This window comes from Mauremys mutica, chromosome 25 (genome assembly GCF_020497125.1).
Source record: "Mauremys mutica isolate MM-2020 ecotype Southern chromosome 25, ASM2049712v1, whole genome shotgun sequence".
Classification (NCBI taxonomy): domain Eukaryota; kingdom Metazoa; phylum Chordata; order Testudines; family Geoemydidae; genus Mauremys; species Mauremys mutica.
In genome coordinates, this window is record NC_059096.1 from 13,861,605 (window position 1) to 13,880,753 (window position 19,149).

Consider the following 19,149-nt stretch of genomic DNA (forward strand, 5'->3'; position numbering starts at 1 on the left):
TTCCCTGCAGAAGCCGAGAGGGGAGAGAAGCACCAGGGCCCTGACCCTGGTCCCTGCAGAAGCCGGGAGGGGAGAGAAGCACCAGGGCCCCGACCCTGGTCCCTGCAGAAGCCGGGAGGGGAGAGAAGCACCAGGGCCCCGACCCTGGTCCCTGCCGAAGCCGGGAGGGGAGAGAAGCACCAGGGCCCTGACCCTGTTCCCTGCAGAAGCCGATAGGGGAGAGAAGCACCAGGGCCCTGACCCTGATCCCTGCAGAAGCTGGGAGGGGAGAGAAGCACCAGGGCCCGGACCCTGGTTCCCTGCAGAAGCCGGGAGGGGAGAGAAGCACCAGGGCCCCGACCCTGGTTCCCTGCAGAAGCCGAGAAGGGAGAGAAGCACCAGGGCCCCGACCCTGGTCCCTGCAGAAGCCGGGAGGGGAGAGAAGCACCAGGGCCCCGACCCTGGTTCCCTGCAGAAGCCGAGAGGGGAGAGAAGCACCAGGGACCTGACCCTGGTCCCTGCAGCAGCCGGGAGGGGAGAGAAGCACCAGGGCCCTGACCCTGATCCCTGCAGAAGCCGGGAGGGGAGAGAAGCACCAGGGCCCCGACCCCGGTTCCCTGAAGAAGCCGGGAGGGGAGAGAAGTACCAGGGCCCTGACCCTGGTCCCTTCACAAGCCGGGAGGGGAGAGAAGCACCAGAGCCCCGACCCTGGTCCCTGCAGAAGCCGAGAGGGGAGAGAAGCACCAGGGCCCTGACCCTGGTTCCCTGCAGAAGCCAGGAGGGGAGAGAAGCACCAGGGCCCTGACCCTGGTTCCCTGCAGAAGCCGGGAGGGGAGAGAAGCACCAGGGCCCCGACCCTGGTTCCCTGCAGAAGCCGAGAGGGGAGAGAAGCACCAGGGCCCTGACCCTGGTCCCTGCAGAAGCCGGGAGGGGAGAGAAGCACCAGGGCCCCGACCGTGGTTCCCTGAAGAAGCCGGGAGGGGAGAGAAGCACCAGGGCCCCGACCATGGTTCCCTGAAGCCGAGAGGGGAGAGAAGCACCAGGGCCCCGACCCTGGTTCCCTGCAGAAGCCGGGATGGGAGAGAAGCACCAGGGCCCTGACCCTGGTCCCTTCAGAAGCTGGGAGGGGAGAGAAGCACCAGAGCCCCGACCCTGGTCCCTGCAAAAGCCGGGAGGGAAGAGAAGCACAAGGGCCCGGACCCTGGTTCCCTACAGAAACCGGGAGGGGAGAGAAGCACCAGGGCCCCGACCCTGGTCCCTGCAGAAGCCGGGAGGGGAGAGAAGCACCAGGGCCCTGACCCTGGTCCCTGCAGAAGCCGGGAGGGGAGAGAAGCACCAGGGCCCCGACCCTGGTTCCCTGCAGAAGCCGAGAGGGGAGAGAAGCACCAGGGCCCTGACCCTGGTCCCTGCAGAAGCCGGGAGGGGAGAGAAGCACCAGGGCCCCGACCGTGGTTCCCTGAAGAAGCCGGGAGGGGAGAGAAGCACCAGGGCCCCGACCATGGTTCCCTGAAGCCGAGAGGGGAGAGAAGCACCAGGGCCCCGACCCTGGTTCCCTGCAGAAGCCGGGAGGGGAGAGAAGCACCAGGGCCCTGACCCTGGTCCCTTCAGAAGCTGGGAGGGGAGAGAAGCACCAGAGCCCCGACCCTGGTCCCTGCAAAAGCCGGGAGGGAAGAGAAGCACCAGGGCCCCGACCCTGGTTCCCTGCAGAAACCGGGAGGGGAGAGAAGCACCAGGGCCCTGACCCTGGTCCCTTCAGAAGCTGGGAGGGGAGAGAAGCACCAGGGCCCTGACCCTGTGTTGTGTATGTGGTTGTCATGGTTTTTGTTCCTATGGCAACTGAGTTAGTTTATTAGGGGATAGCCCGGCTGGCTTTGGCTGGTTGGGTGAGCTCTGTATATGTAAATAAAATGGTAATTTTGTTAGGTGTCTCCTCTCTGGCCTCAAGTGATTTATTCCTAAACCGGCTGCCCCCAAGGATATAACACCCTGGTCCCTGCAGAAGCTGGGAGGGGAGAGAAGCACCAGGGCCCCGACCCTGGTTCCCTGAAGAAGCCGAGAGGGGAGAAAAGCACCAGGGCCCTGACCCTGGTCCCTGCAGAAGCCGGGAGGGGAGAGAAGCACCAGGGCCCTGACCCTGGTCCCTGCAGAAGCTGGGAGGGGAGAGAAGCACCAGGGCCCCGACCCTGGTTCCCTGAAGAAGCCGAGAGGGGAGAAAAGCACCAGGGCCCTGACCCTGGTCCCTGCAGAAGCCGGGAGGGGAGAGAAGCACCAGGGCCCTGACTCTGGTCCCTGCAGAAGCTGGGAGGAGAGAGAAGCACCAGGGCCCTGACCCTGGTCCCTGCAGAAGCCGGGAGGGGAGAGAAGCACCAGGGCCCCGACCCTGGTCCCTGCAGAAGCCGGGAGGGGAGAGAAGCACCAGGGCCCTGACCCTGGTCCCTGCAGAAGCCGGGAGGGGAGAGAAGCACCAGGGCCCCGACCCTGGTCCCTGCAGAAGCCGGGAGGGGAGAGAAGCACCAGGGCCCCGACCCTGGTTCCCTGCAGAAGCCGAGAGGGGAGAGAAGCACCAGGGCCCTGACCCTGGTCCCTGCAGAAGCCAGGAGGGGAGAGAAGCACCAGGGCCCTGACCCTGATCCCTGCAGAAGCCGGGAGGGGAGAGAAGCACCAGGGCCCCGACCCTGTTTCCCTGAAGCCGAGAGGGGAGAGAAGCACCAGGGCCCCGACCCTGGTCCCTGCCGAAGCCGGGAGGGGAGAGAAGCACCAGGGCCCTGACCCTGTTCCCTGCAGAAGCCGATAGGGGAGAGAAGCACCAGGGCCCTGACCCTGATCCCTGCAGAAGCTGGGAGGGGAGAGAAGCACCAGGGCCCTGACCCTGGTCCCTGCAGAAGCCGGGAGGGGAGAGAAGCACCAGGGCCCCGACCCTGGTTCCCTGCAGAAGCCGAGAAGGGAGAGAAGCACCAGGGCCCCGACCCTGGTCCCTGCAGAAGCCGGGAGGGGAGAGAAGCACCAGGGCCCCGACCCTGGTTCCCTGCAGAAGCCGAGAGGGGAGAGAAGCACCAGGGCCCTGACCCTGGTCCCTGCAGAAGCCAGGAGGGGAGAGAAGCACCAGGGCCCTGACCCTGATCCCTGCAGCAGCCGGGAGGGGAGAGAAGCACCAGGGCCCTGACCCTGATCCCTGCAGAAGCCGGGAGGGGAGAGAAGCACCAGGGCCCCGACCCTGGTACTTGAAGCCGAGAGGGGAGAGAAGCACCAGGGCCCTGACCCTGGTCCCTTCAGAAGCCGGGAGGGGAGAGAAGCACCAGGGCCCTGACCCTGATCCCTGCAGAAGCCGAGAGGGGAGAGAAGCACCAGAGCCCCGACCCTGGTCCCTGCAGAAGCCGAGAGGGGAGAGAAGCACCAGGGCCCGGACCCTGGTTCCCTGCAGAAGCCGGGAGGGGAGAGAAGCACCAGGGCCCCGACCCTGGTTCCCTGCAGAAGCCGAGAGGGGAGAGAAGCACCAGGGCCCTGACCCTGGTCCCTGCAGAAGCCGGGAGGGGAGAGAAGCACCAGGGCCCCGACCCTGGTTCCGTGCATAAGCCGAGAGGGGAGAGAAGCACCAGAGCCCCGACCCTGGTCCCTGCAGAAGCCGGGAGGGGAGAGAAGCACCAGGGCCCTGACCCTGGTCCCTGCAGAAGCCGGGAGGGGAGAGAAGCACCAGGGCCCCGACCCTGGTTCCCTGCAGAAGCCGAGAGGGGAGAGAAGCACCAGGGCCCTGACCCTGGTCCCTGCAGAAGCCGGGAGGGGAGAGAAGCACCAGGGCCCTGACCGTGGTTCCCTGAAGAAGCCGGGATGGGAGAGAAGCACCAGGGCCCTGACCCTGATCCCTGCAGAAGCCGGGAGGGGAGAGAAGCACCAGGGCCCCGACCATGGTTCCCTGAAGCCGAGAGGGGAGAGAAGCACCAGGGCCCCGACCCTGGTTCCCTGCAGAAGCCGAGAGGGGAGAGAAGCACCAGGGCTCCGACCCTGGTCCCTGCAGAACCGGGAGGGGCCAGAAGCACCAGGGCCCCGACCCTGGTTCCCTGCAGAAGCCGAGAGGGGAGAGAAGCACCAGGACCCTGACCCTGGTCCCTGCAGAAGCCGGGAGGGGAGAGAAGCACCAGGGCCCCGACCCTGGTCCCTGCAGAAGCCGGGAGGGGAGAGAAGCGCCAGGGCCCCGACCCTGGTCCCTGCAGAAGCCGGGAGGGGAGAGAAGCACCAGGACCCTGACCCTGGTCCCTGCAGAAGCCGGGAGAGGAGAGAAGCACCAGGGCCCCGACCCTGGTCCCTGCCGAAGCCGGGAGGGGAGAGAAGCACCAGGGCCCTGACCCTGTTCCCTGCAGAAGCCGATAGGGGAGAGAAGCACCAGGGCCCTGACCCTGATCCCTGCAGAAGCTGGGAGGGGAGAGAAGCACCAGGGCCCTGACCCTGGTCCCTGCAGAAGCCGGGAGGGGAGAGAAGCACCAGGGCCCCGACCCTGGTTCCCTGCAGAAGCCGAGAAGGGAGAGAAGCACCAGGGCCCCGACCCTGGTCCCTGCAGAAGCCGTGAGGGGAGAGAAGCACCAGGGCCCCGACCCTGGTTCCCTGCAGAAGCCGAGAGGGGAGAGAAGCACCAGGGCCCTGACCCTGGTCCCTGCAGAAGCCAGGAGGGGAGAGAAGCACCAGGGCCCTGACCCTGGTCCCTGCAGCAGTCGGGAGGGGAGAGAAGCACCAGGGCCCTGACCCTGATCCCTGCAGAAGCCGGGAGGGGAGAGAAGCACCAGGGCCCCGACCCCGGTTCCCTGAAGAAGCCGGGAGGGGAGAGAAGTACCAGGGCCCCGACCCTGGTCCCTGCAGAAGCCAGGAGGGGAGAGAAGCACCAGGGCCCTGACCCTGGTTCCCTGCAGAAGCCGAGAGGGGAGAGAAGCACCAGGGCCCTGACCCGGGTCCCTGCAGAAGCCAGGAGGGGTGAGAAGCACCAGGGCCCTGACCCTGGTCCCTGCAGAAGCCGGGAGGGGAGAGAAGCACCAGGGCTCTGACCCTGTTCCCTGCAGAAGCCGGGAGGGGAGAGAAGCACCAGGGCCCTGACCCTGGTCCCTGCAGAAGCCGAGAGGGGAGAGAAGCACCAGGGCCCTGACCCTGGTCCCTGCAGAAGCCGGGAGGGGAGAGAAGCACCAGGGCCCTGACCCTGATCCCTTGAGAAGCCGGGAGGGGAGAGAAGCACCAGGGCCCCGACCCTGGTTCCGTGCATAAGCCGAGAGGGGAGAGAAGCACCAGAGCCCCGACCCTGGTCCCTGCAGAAGCCGGGAGGGGAGAGAAGCACCAGGGCCCTGACCCTGGTCCCTGCAGAAGCCGGGAGGGGAGAGAAGCACCAGGGCCCCGACCCTGGTTCCCTGCAGAAGCCGAGAGGGGAGAGAAGCACCAGGGCCCTGACCCTGGTCCCTGCAGAAGCCGGGAGGGGAGAGAAGCACCAGGGCCCCGACCCTGGTTCCCTGCAGAAGCCGGGAGGGGAGAGAAGCACCAGGGCCCTGACCCTGGTCCCTTCAGAAGCTGGGAGGGGAGAGAAGCACCAGAGCCCCGACCCTGGTTCCGTGCAGAAGCCGGGAGGGAAGAGAAGCACCAGGGCCCGGACCCTGGTTCCCTACAGAAACCGGGAGGGGAGAGAAGCACCAGGGCCCTGACCCTGGTCCCTTCAAAAGCTGGGAGGGGAGAGAAGCACCAGGGCCCTGACCCTGTGTTGTGTATGTGGTTGTCATGGTTTTTGTTCCTATGGCAACTGAGTTAGTTTATTAGGGGATAGCCCGGCTGGCTTCGGCTGGTTGGGTGAGCTCTGTATATGTAAATAAAATGGTAATTTTGTTAGGTGTCTCCTCTCTGGCCTCAAGTGATTTATTCCTAAACCGGCTGCCCCCAAGCATATAACACCCTGGTCCCTGCAGAAGCTGGGAGGGGAGAGAAGCACCAGGGCCCCGACCCTGGTTCCCTGAAGAAGCCGAGAGGGGAGAGAAGCACCAGGGCCGTGACCCTGGTCCCTGGAGAAGCCGAGAGGGGAGAAAAGCACCAGGGCCCTGACCCTGGTCCCTGCAGAAGCCGGGAGGGGAGAGAAGCACCAGGGCCCTGACTCTGGTCCCTGCAGAAGCCGGGAGGGGAGAGAAGCACCAGGGCCCCGACCCTGGTTCCCTGAAGCCGAGAGGGGAGAGAAGCACCAGGGCCCCGACCCTGGTTCCCTGCAGAAGCCGGGAGGGGAGAGAAGCACCAGGGCCCTGACCCTGGTCCCTTCAGAAGCTGGGAGGGGAGAGAAGCACCAGAGCCCCGACCCTTGTCCCTGCAGAAGCCGGGAGGGGAGAGAAGCACCAGGGCCCTGACCCTGGTTCCCTGCAGAAGCCAGGAGGGGAGAGAAGCACCAGGGCCCTGACCCTGGTTCCCTGCAGAAGCCAGGAGGGGAGAGAAGCACCAGGGCCCTGACCCTGGTCCCTGCAGAAGCCGGGAGGGGAGAGAAGCACCAGGGCCCCGACCCTGGTTCCCTGCAGAAGCCGAGAGGGGAGAGAAGCACCAGGGCCCTGACCCTGGTCCCTGCAGAAGCCAGGAGGGGAGAGAAGCACCAGGGCCCTGACCCTGGTCCCTGCAGAAGCCGGGAGGGGAGAGAAGCACCAGGGCCCTGACCCTGATCCCTTGAGAAGCCGGGAGGGGAGAGAAGCACCAGGGCCCCGACCCTGGTCCCTGCAGAAGCCGAGAGGGGAGAGAAGCACCAGGGCCCCGACCCTGGTCCCTGCAGAAGCCGAGAGGGGAGAGAAGCACCAGGGCCCTGACTCTGGTCCCTGCAGATGCCGGGATGGGAGAGAAGCAACAGGGCCCCGACCCTGGTTCCCTGAAGCCGAGAGGGGAGAGAAGCACCAGGGCCCCGACCCTGGTTCCCTGTAGAAGCCGGGAGGGGTGTAGCCCTAAAAATTAATTTGTTGGTCTGTATAAAATGTTTTTTTAATAAAAGTGTGTAGGCTGCATAGATTAATAGAATTTGCAATAGCTGTAAACGCAAGATACCTAGAAACTTTTAGACCAGACATCCTGGCCTATTTCCTCTGTGATGCTAAAAGCAACCTTTAAGACCCTTACTTAAAAAAGTGATCATAGGAAACAAACCTACGCAAATTGTCTAGGGACTTTCTGAATATCTGCTAACCTTTCACCTAGTTAGGTGCAAAAGTAGGGTATTTCTGCCCACAAAATATAACAAGTACACCACAAGATACGTAAATAGTTGTCATTAATACGTATACAAAGGTCAGCCTATAAAAACAGGTACCCTCACCTTTCCATGGGGAAAGCCAAATTTGGGCGTAAGAGGAAGGATTTCTCCCTATAAAAGGTGTGATAATCCACCATTAGGGCAGGCAATACACCCATCCTTCTATTCTCATCGCCTCACCCTGCCTACACCTACGAAAGCTGTCAACTAATGATAAGTCGTAGTGTTCTGTCCTTTCACAGCTGTAAGTATGAAATAATTCTTAATTTCTACTTCACCTCTAAAGCATCTATGCTAAGAAGGGTTTAATTCATAACCAGTTTCTTTATAACTATACTTCCTCTAGCAGAGGTGTGAAATTCACTCTAGTACTATTTGCTGCAAAGTGCATTAGATATCATATCATATCATATCATATCTCTTAAAGAACTGTAATATTTTGTAACTTTGTAATCAAACTGCTTTTAACATTTTACATTTACTTCTTGTTTTAGTGGTTTTAAATAAAAGGTCTTGTTTAACTAAACTTTGTCTCAGTGTAAATTCCTGTTATACCCCAATCTCCTTGTATTAAATTCTGTAAAGCCTGATTCAAAACGAACTTTTATCTTCTAATCACACATATTGGCGAGCCATACCCATATTATTAATACTTATTAATTATTACTAACATTACTAATTAATTAGAAAATTAATTATTACATACAACCAAATTAAGTGGATAAATTCCACTGTCCCTACTAACCCTCCCCAAATCAGGCAACAGACTGGCGAGCCAGCCAGGAGGAGATTTAAGAAGTGTGTGACAGGAATTTCAGGTATTCCAAACGTTTCTGGACCCTTTAAAAGACTTTTTCTTTGAAACGCAAGTAAATAGTTAATTTCAGTAAAACTCTGAAATCTTTCTCTTAAACCAGAGTCAAAATCAACTGTGGTTATTGCTGCTGGCAGCACGCCCAGTATTTCCGTTTTGTATTGTGGTTAAGCATCTTTACTTTCACTTTTGCCTAAAGGATTTTAACTGTATTAATAACTGAATATTGAAGTAATATTGTTTTAAAAGTAATATATGTGCACAGAAAGGGGTTTTTATATGTTGAAGAAGTTAATGAATGGTACCGAATAAAATATTTGCAGTAGCACAGGATCCGGTGACCCACACTAGTGGTGGCGGGGAGTTAATAAAGCAAGGTATTCATAGCCGCCAAAAAGGCCGCAATCAGTCAGAACTTAAATAGTTCAAAGATACCTTATCTTAGTCCCATTAACTCTTCCGGACTGCACCTCTGATCCGTCTGCCTCAGTATTCCCCCAATATTTGGCAGGTCCCGACAGAGGGGAAAGACCTCTCGATCTGCTATAAGCCATCGAGAGAAGAGAGAAGAGAGTATCCCCACTCCCTCTATTTACTTGGGACTTTTATGATACAGTGTTTAAACCGGTTAAGGGGTATTATCCTGTTGTTTTCTGTAAAAGGGACGCCTTTTTGTGTATCAGAAGTAAATCAACAAAGGTTTGATTCTAGTGAATATACTAGATTCTAGTAAATATACTAGGAAAAGAAAGAGATAAATTCTCTATTTCGTAGTAAGAGTGTTAAAAGTGAAGATAGAACTGGAGTGGAGTGTGTTGGAATTTCTAGCAGTTTAGCTTTGGAAAACTTTGCTAGGAAATATATTCAGGAACATAGTGGAATGATTTCTGAGCAGAGAAACCCGTGGGGTTTTGTGAGTAATGTATTTGAGGATGAAACAGAGCAGAAAAAGAAAAGAGCTAAGGTGGTAAAGGGAATAGCTGTTGAATGCTTGCTTGTAGCTTGTAGTTCATTGGGAAAGAAATTGAATAAAAAGATGGAGTTACTCAGGGAAATTCAGCAAATGCTAATAGCCTATAAAGTAGACCGTGGTCGGCTGTTGGAAAAGATTAAAAAACTAGAAAAGGGAGAAAATAGAGCAGAGAAGGTTGAAGAATTAATTCCCATCCCTATTGGTATGGTGGATCCAAGAGAGGTAGAAAATCCTATTGGACCAGTGACTAGAAGTAAAACAAGAGAATTAGCTCAAGCAGACACAGTACCTTCAGAAGCGAATTTGCAAGTTGAATCTGTGGAGTCAGAGGAAATTGGCAGTGCAGCAGTCACTGACAGTCTGCTGGTAGAGGACGAAAGTTCTGAAGTGACAGTTCAGGAGGCGGAGACAAGTGTCACAGTCAGTGAAGTAGTTAGTGACACAAACAGAGAAGCAGAGAAAGAGGAAAAGATCTCTACTTCTGTAGAGACAGCTTCTGTGAGTGTACCTTTAGAATCGGTCATTGTTCAAGGGTTAGAAGAGGCTGTATCACAGGTAACACAGGTAGCTAATGCATGTGATGTAGTGATCTCTAAGTTACAAAAAGAGCTACAACAACAAGCAGGGAATAGAATTCCTGCTCCTCCACCCAATGTTACATTAGCACCATATAGAGTAAAAAATCCAGTCCCTTTGGGTGGACATTTATTGGCATTTGGGCAATCAACATTGCCTAGACCCCAGGAATTTCGTGGGTCCTCTGCACCCCCGTGGTATATGCTGGTATCACCTAGTGTATCGGTAGAACGCCCTACCACGCCAGACTTTAGTGGACTAAGGAATGTCCTGCGTCAGTGTGAAGACACTTTGAATGTAAGCCATAGACATTTCATGGAAAATTATCCTAGATATCCAGGATTATCTCCAGTGGAAAGTTTTGATGGTTCAAATGAGGAAAATGTGAATCCAGGTAGAAGGAGGCAAGGAATAGAAATTGTAGATTTAAGCTCAGATGAAAGCTCAGATGAAAGCTCAGATTCAGATCCAAAAGAAGGAACTGCAGGTTCCAATTCTGATTGTCCTGTAGCAGTTGTTACAGATATTAAAACCTTAGACCTGGTAGCAAAGCAAGTAGGAATGATGGAGGATTCATCAGTTGCTATGCATGCACAATGTGTGCAGGAGACAGCAAAAGTGTTTGGCTTACCAAGGGAGGATTGGGTTAAAATCTTACAACTCACAGTGAATCGAGCATTGTGGAGTACTTTGCCACTTAAGTTTAGGGTAGGAGAGAAAACTTTTCAAGAGACAGTAGCCCTATTGGAACATAATCAGCACCCAGGGCAAGCTGGAGTAGCAATTCTGTCTAACTTAAAGCAGAAACCTAATGAAACTCCACATCAGTTTCATTTGCGGTTAAGCGCAGCTTGGCGGAGTCATATCAAAGAGGAAACAGATGAACTGCCATATATCAGTCTGTTAGTTAATAATTCTCTTCCTCAGTTAAGAGAAATGGTTAATATGCATATAACTGATGATATTTCTTTAAAAAAAACATTAGCCTTGCTGGCTAAAGCACATGCACAGGGAGGCTCTAAATTAGGTCGGCATGGAGCCCCGGTTGCAGTACTTCAGGAACCACAAACTAATCCTACGGTGAGGATTGAGGGACCTCAACCTCAGCCAGGATTAGAACAAGGAGTTCCTAAATTCCCTAAGTATCAACGTTGGCAAAATAACCCTAACCCACGTAATAACCCTGGACCTTCGAGTGGCCAGGTCCCTCGACAGGGTTATGCGTTTGGATCCTATGCAGGAGCCCGGGATCGTGTTCCTTTCTTTTCAGATGCTGCACAGAACAGTTCACGTCTGCAGAGACCTAAATCACCGCCTTTGCACAAAACTGAGGACTCAGTTGTAAAAATGTTTAAAACAGTGCAACAGACGCTTGAGGCTCAACGACGGGCTATCCGAGAACTTCATGCCCATGTGAATGAGCTAATGATGATGGAAGGCCAAGGCTCAGCGACCTTGAACCGTCCAGTGGCCTCCGTCGATCCATCCCCTTTTCCCCAGTGGACAGCCACTCCTCCAAAATTGGCTGCCTCTGAGGAAATAGAGGAGGAACCCCTTAATTATCTAACAGCATATGCTGCATGACTACAAACAACCCCGAGTGTAGTCATAACCCCTTTGGGCAGAGATACAAGTGGAAGACCCACAATATCTGCAGTGATAGAGGGACTAGACAGAAATCTCATTATAGATACTGGAGCAGCAATCAGTATTCTCCATGTCGAGGATCCTAGATCCTCTCCTCTATCATCAGGATGTACCAAGACACTTGCAACTTTTGCAAGTAATCAGGTTACTACCACACTTTCTACACCCCTTGAAGTACAAATAGGTCACCTAAGAAAGAATCATACTTTTGCATTAATGAAGTTAGCAGACCCAAAGAATTCCTTATTGGGAACTGATTTCTTATACAAACAGGGATGTGTTCTTGATTTGTGTAACCAATTATTGTGTCTTTCAGTAGAACAGGAAAAGGATGACTCTCCAGTAGTCATACCTAAGTGTGGCATGGTATCTCCAGTGGAGGACTTTGAACCTGAAGGGTATGATTTGGACAAAATAGTGGCTAAACATGCAGACCAACCTGAGTTACAGGCATTACTGTACAAACATGCAGATGCCTTTGCTAAACACAAACATGACTATGGATGCATGGCCGTCACTATTGTTGTGGAAGGAGGAAAAATGTCAGCCCAAAAACAGTATTCTTACCCAGAACAAGCAAATCCATACATAGAAAAGACTATTAAGTCTTTGTTGACACAGGGAGTACTACAAAAATGTACTTCCACTGCAAATTCACCTATTTGGCCTGTTAAAAAACCGGATGGTTCGTGGCGTCTCACAATAAACTACAGACGCCTAAACCAGGTCACACCAACTAAATTGGTACAACCCAATATACCAAATTTAAAAAACATGCAAAAATTGGATAAGGACATAATAAAAGTAATTCTAAAGCTTTCCAAAATAAACAAAGAGGGAACACTAACAATAAACCCTTTGTACAAACGACATGAACAGCAGTTACAAGTCGTAGATGAAGTTCTCATGTATACAGGAGGTCCTTTCCCTGTGTGGGTAGTTCCAGCTCACCTACGGAGGGAAATAATGTACATGGTCCATGACACTCCTACAGGAGAACATCAGGGAGTGGACAAAACTGTCCAACATCTTGCATCTGTAGGGTGGTGGCCACTTCTTAGGATGGATGTGCAACAATATTGTGAAAATTGTCTGGCATGTGTCCAAGCTAATCCTACTCCATCCAAAAGAAATGCGCCACTAAGATCCCAGGTGTATGAAGGTCCGTGGATGGCTTTGCAAATTGACTTTGTAGGTCCTTTGCCAAGGACCCAAAAAGGTAACCAATATCTATTGGTAATTATCGATCCTTTCTCAAAGTGGATAGAGGCATTTCCTCTTAAAGCCAATACTGCAAAAGCCACTGCCAAGGTCTTGGTAGAACAAGTCTTCTCTCGCTGGAAGATCCCTGCAAAGGTAGAATCAAACCAGGGATCACATTTTACAGGACAGTTCTTTAGGGATTGTCTTAAATTAATGAGAGTCCCGCAGAGACTACACATCCCATACAGGCCACAGTCATCTGGGATGGTGAAACGAACCAATCGGACTATAAAAGTGATGTTGAGGAAACTGGTTGATGCCAATGAACGTAACTGGGACACCCTCATGCCTTTAATTTTAATGGCATTAAGGGCGACACCGGCTGCATCTACTAATAAAACACCTTTTGAAGTGATGACAGGCCGAACAATAAGATTACCAGAACATTTAATTTGGCAAGCTAGTGGCACTCAATTAGAGGGAATAAAAATGAATACCTACCTGCAAAATCTGCAAAAACATTTAAATCACATTCACTTGCAGGTAGCTGCTAAATTGGAAAAATCCAGACGTAAGGCAAAGGCTTACTTTGACAAAAGCCAGAGAAAGAATACTTGGAAGGTAGGAGACCAAGTAATGTTATTGTCATATAAGTCACCAGAACATGGGTTGTGTAATCAATGGATTGAACCTTTCCAAATCATTAATAAACTCAGTTCAGCAGTATATAAAATCAAAATAACAGGAGGAAAGCATAATAGAGACAAAATTTATCATGCTAACCAGTTAAAGTTGTATCGATCGTCCAGGTCGCAGGAGCAACTTCCTCCTCAGGACTTAAGTGATCAAACAAAATCGCAACAATTGGAGCCCAGCAGTTTGCAACCATAAAATTGACATTGACATTTTTAACTTATTACACCCTTATTGTTGCTCTAAGGGTAGGACTATGCCAAAATCTTAAGTCTAAAACCAAACTATTGCAACCCTAGGAAACCAGACGACCAGATCGTACTCAGTTGTCTGAGCCCAAGCAACAGAACATACCAACAAAGAAGGAACGAACTATTATACTTAATCCAAAATTGGTCAACAACCCAATTCAACAGGTTAAGGGAATTCGGGGGGAGGATGTTACTTTTGAATATCAATTAGTAGAAGTAACTGCACTACCCTCTAGTGGTTGGAAAAGATGTGTTAATTGCTTTTAAAGTTAATTGCTTTAAACAATGATCAAAAAAGAAATCAGCATTTGGGGAAAGAAATTATATGTTCTGCATATGGGGAATATGTTGTAAGTACAATTACTAATGCATTACGATCCTTAAAATTAGAAGAAGTCCCTAACTTAATTAAGGATAAACAACTAATGGGTTGGTATTGTCCTAAATGTTTTCAAAAGCTGGAAAAGGAAAGATCCACTTGTTTGAATGTATGCCAGCATTTGTCAGTGGGTGCTATGAGAGAGATAGGATCTGTAACACCTCACCCCAACCAAAACAGTTGTTCTCTTACAAAAGAGTGTATAATGGCACGATCTTTGTATGTTTCATTCACGGTCTCGTTACCAGTGTTTGACCCAGACAAAGATGTGTACAGGCAATTGGCTGCTATCCATTCTATAGGTCACCTCAAAGATAACATCTACAGGGAACGCGTTAATGCACCTCCCCTGGTAGTCTATCACACTCCAACTCAGACTTGGAAGGTACCACAAATGGCCTGTTGTTCTAAAAAGGGACCCCAGTATATCTGTAGGTGTAATGTGTTTGAAACAGACACTGTTTTGTGTGGACTACAGGGAGAGAAAGCACAAAATTCATCATCGTCATGCCTGGTAAGGCTGACCACATGGAAAACTCCGATGGAGAGGGTGACCTATGCTGGAAGGAACCAATTTTGCGTGGTTACCAACCAAAAGAGGTACCAGTATGGTCCCTTGGAGTGTCCTGTCACAGAGCCAAATTTCTGTTTTACCCCAAAGCAACCCACGGTAATAGGAAATCAAGTTATTTCCCCTATTCCTATTTTTAAGAACATTACCATTATTCAGTCTAACCCTGATTACCAGAATTTAACTATTCAAAGCACACCTACTTTTCTGGCTTATATTCCACCATTAGGGTTGCAACTAAAATCCTTAATGACTCGTAAAAAAACTCACCTCATTCAAATTACTAACAATATGAATAAAGCCCAACAAGTTATTACCCAATTAATGAATGAAGGGAATGAGTCTGCAACAATTTCTAAAGAAAAATTCGGATTAAAAGTATGAATAATTATCCAAGGAATTGGGATTGTGATTAATTTCCTTATGTTAGGTTATATGCTGTATAAACGCAACAAACCCAAGCCAAAAACTAGGCAAAGACCTAGACAGACACCCAAACAATCACCTAAACAAATGTACAGACGAGCACCATCTGGGGATAAAGATGAATATATATACATGGTGCCCATTCCTAATACCTACCAAAATTTGCCCAGGTATAAAACTAAAAAGGGCCCCACAGATGTTAAGTCCTAGGTGACGGGGTTTCTTTATGTAAACCACCCCGTCAAAGGGGGGCGTGTAGCCCTAAAAATTAATCTGTTGGTCTGTATAAAATGTCTTTTTAATAAAAGTGTGTAGGCTGCATAGATTAATAGAATTTGCAATAGCTGTAAACGCAAGATACCTAGAAACTTCTAGACCAGACATCCTGGCCTATTTCCTCTGTGATGCTAAAAGCAACCTTTAAGACCCTTACTCAAAAAAGTGATCATAGGAAACAAACCTACGCAAATTGTCTAGGGACTTTCTGAATATCTGCTAACCTTTCACCTAGTTAGGTGCAAAAGTAGGGTATTTCTGCCCACAAAATATAACAAGTACACCACAAGATACGTAAATAGTTGTCATTAATACGTATACAAAGGTCAGCCTATAAAAACAGGTACCCTCACCTTTCCATGGGGAAAGCCAAATTTGGGCGTAAGAGGAAGGATTTCTCCCTATAAAAGGTGTGATAATCCACCATTAGGGCAGGCAATACACCCATCCTTCTATTCTCATCGCCTCACCCTGCCTACACCTACGAAAGCTGTCAACTAATGATAAGTCGTAGTGTTCTGTCCTTTCACAGCTGTAAGTATGAAATAATTCTTAATTTCTACTTCACCTCTAAAGCATCTATGCTAAGAAGGGTTTAATTCATAACCAGTTTCTTTATAACTATACTTCCTCTAGCAGAGGTGTGAAATTCACTCTAGTACTATTTGCTGCAAAGTGCATTAGATATCATATCATATCATATCATATCTCTTAAAGAACTGTAATATTTTGTAACTTTGTAATCAAACTGCTTTTAACATTTTACATTTACTTCTTGTTTTATTGGTTTTAAATAAAAGGTCTTGTTTAACTAAACTTTGTCTCAGTGTAAATTCCTGTTATACCCCAATCTCCTTGTATTAAATTCTGTAAAGCCTGATTCAAAACGAACTTTTATCTTCTAATCACACATATTGGCGAGCCATACCCATATTATTAATACTTATTAATTATTACTAACATTACTAATTAATTAAAAAATTAATTATTACATACAACCAAATTAAGTGGATAAATTCCACTGTCCCTACTAACCCTCCCCAAATCAGGCAACAGGGGAGAGAAGCACCAGGGCCCTGACCCTGGTCCCTGCAGAAGCTGGGAGGGGAGAGAAGCACCAGGGCCCGGACCCTGGTCCCTGCAGAAGCTGGGAGGTGGGAGAAGCACCAGGGCCCTGACCCTGGTCCCTGCAGCAGCCAGGAGGGGAGAGAAGCACCAGGGCCCCGACCCTGATCCCTGCAGAAGCCGGGAGGGGAGAGAAGCACCAGGGCCCTGACCCTGTTCCCTGCAGAAGCCGAGAGGGGAGAGAAGCACCAGGGCCCTGACCCTGATCCCTGCAGAAGCCGGGAGGGGAGAGAAGCACCAGGGCCCTGACCCTGGTCCCTGCAGAAGCCGGGAGGGGAGGGAAGCACCAGGGCCCTGACCCTGGTCCCTGCAGAAGGCGGGAGGGGAGAGAAGCACCAGGGCCCTGACCCTGATCCCTGCAGAAGCCGGGAGGGGAGAGAAGCACCAGGGCCCTGACCCTGGTTCCCTGCAAAAGCCAAGAGGGGAGAGAAGCACCAGGGCCCTGACCCTGGTCCCTGCAGAAGCCGGGAGGGGAGAGAAGCACCAGGGCCCTGACCCTGGTCCCTGCAGAAGCCAGGAGGGGAGAGAAGCACCAGGGCCCGGACCCTGGTCCCTGCAGAAGCCGAGAGGGGAGAGAAGCACCAGGGCCCCGACCCTGGTCCCTGCCGAAGCCGGGAGGGGAGAGAAGCACCAGGGCCCTGACCCTGTTCCCTGCAGAAGCCGAGAGGGGAGAGAAGCACCAGGGCCCCGACCCTGGTTCCCTGCAGAAGCCGGGAGGGGAGAGAAGCACCAGGGCCATGACCCTGGTCCCTGCAGAAGCCGAGAGGGGAGAGAAGCACCAGGGGTCCGGACCCTGGTCCCTGCAGAAGCCGGGAGGGGAGAGAAGCACCAGGGCCCTGACCCTGGTCCCTGCAGAAGCCAGGAGGGTAGAGAAGCACCAGGGCCCCGACCCTGGTCCCTGCCGAAGCCGGGAGGGGAGAGAAGCACCAGGGCCCTGACCCTGGTCCCTGGAGAAGCTGGGAGGGGAGAGAAGCACCAGGGCCCTGACCCTGGTTCAGTGTATAAGCCGAGAGGGGAGAGAAGCACCAGAGCCCCGAGACTGGTCCCTGCAGAAGCCGGGAGGGGAGAGAAGCACCAATGCCCTGACCCTGGTCCCTGGAGAAGCCGGGAGGGGAGAGAAGCACCAGGGCCCTGACCCTGGTCCCTGCAGAAGCCGGGAGGGGAGAGAAGCACCAGGGCCCCGACCCTGGTTCCCTGCAGAAGCCGAGAGGGGAGAGAAGCACCAGGGCCCTGAACCTGGTCCCTGCAGAAGCCAGGAGGGGAGAGAAGCACCAGGGCCCTGACCCTGGTCCCTGCAGAAGCCGGGAGGGGAGAGAAGCACCAGGGCCCTGACCCTGTGTTGTGTATGTGGTTGTCATGGTTTTTGTTCCTATGGCAACTGAGTTAGTTTATTAGGGGATAGCCCGGCTGGCTTCGGCTGGTTGGGTGAGCTCTGTATATGTAAATAAAATGGTAATTTTGTTAGGTGTCTCCTCTCTGGCCTCAAGTGATTTATTCCTAAACCGGCTGCCTCCAAGGATATAACACCCTGGTCCCTGCAGAAGCTGGGAGGGGAGAGAAGCACCAGGGCCCCGACCCTGGTTCCCTGAAGAAGCTGGGAGGTGGGAGAAGAACCAGGGCCCTGACCCTGGTCCCTGGAGAAGCCGGGAGGGGAGAAAAGCACCAGGGCCCTGACCCTGGTCCCTGCAGAAGCCGGGAGGGGAGAGAACCACCAGGGCCCTGACTCTGGTCCCTGCAGAAGCCGGGAGGGGAGAGAAGCACCAGGGCCCGGACCCTGGTCCCTGCAGAAGCCGAGAGGGGAGAGAAGCACCAGGGCCCCGACCCTGGTCCCTGCCGAAGCCGGGAGGGGAGAGAAGCACCAGGGCCCTGACCCTGTTCCCTGCAGAAGCCGATAGGGGAGAGAAGCACCAGGGCCCTGACCCTGATCCCTGCAGAAGCTGGGAGGGGAGAGAAGCACCAGGGCCCTGACCCTGGTCCCTGCAGAAGCCGGGAGGGGAGAGAAGCACCAGGGCCCCGACCCTGGTTCCCTGCAGAAGCCGAGAGGGGAGAGAAGCACCAGGGCCCCGACCCTGGTCCCTGCAGAAGCCGGGAGGGGAGAGAAGCACCAGGGCCCCGACCCTGGTTCCCTGCAGAAGCCGAGAGGGGAGAGAAGCACCAGGCCCCTGACCCTGGTCCCTGCAGAAGCCAGGAGGGGAGAGAAGCACCAGGGCCCTGACCCTGGTCCCTGCAGCAGCCGGGAGGGGAGAGAAGCACCAGGGCCCTGTGTGACGTTATTGATATAAATGGGGACCATATAGAACATGGGTTGCAACCAAGGTCCTGTAGTGGCACCAAATCCTAAGTAAAGGGGGTCATATAAGGTGTCTAAGACCAGGTTATGGGTTGCTGGTTATGATTATGCTGTCTGTGTGCATGTATCATTTTTAGTTGAAGTTATGTATATTGGCTCTATACTGTCTATTTCAAGTTGGTGATGTGCTTCTGGGTGATATCCCAGACAAGCTGGTGTTAGCTATGCTTAGCCTGCTTGATGGTCCTTAATGGGCCATCAGCTACACAATTGACCCATGGAGAGAAGGCAGACACGCCTTGTGACTCAGCAAAGTATGCAGAAACTTGTCCATGTGACTGCAAACTCCATTTTTGCTGTAAGTTTCCACCGTGAGGACAAAGGGATTCTTACACCTGGAAAAGTCTATATAAGGCTGATGCATCATCTCCATCTTGTCTTCAATCCTGCTTCTGACCTCTGGAGGGATTTTGCTACAAACTGAAGCTCTACACAAGGGATTGAATGACCCATCCCAGCGGGGGATGTTCCAGAGACTCAATTTGAACCTGCAGTTTACTCCATCTCTGCTGCAAGCCTAAACTAAGAACTTTGCCATTACTGTATGTAATTGATTCCATTTAACCAATTCTACCTCTCATCTCTACCTTTTTCCCTTTGTAAATAAACCTTTAGATTTTAGATTCTAAAGGATTGGCAACAGCGTGAT

General features: G+C 52.4%; 1 protein-coding gene across 1 annotated transcript in view; it reads right to left on the reverse strand.

Annotated features, from left to right (window-relative positions):
* LOC123356583 overlaps positions 1–19,149 on the reverse strand; it is a 61,155-nt gene that overhangs the window by 8,044 nt on the left and 33,962 nt on the right. The gene's annotated exons all lie outside the window — the stretch shown is intronic.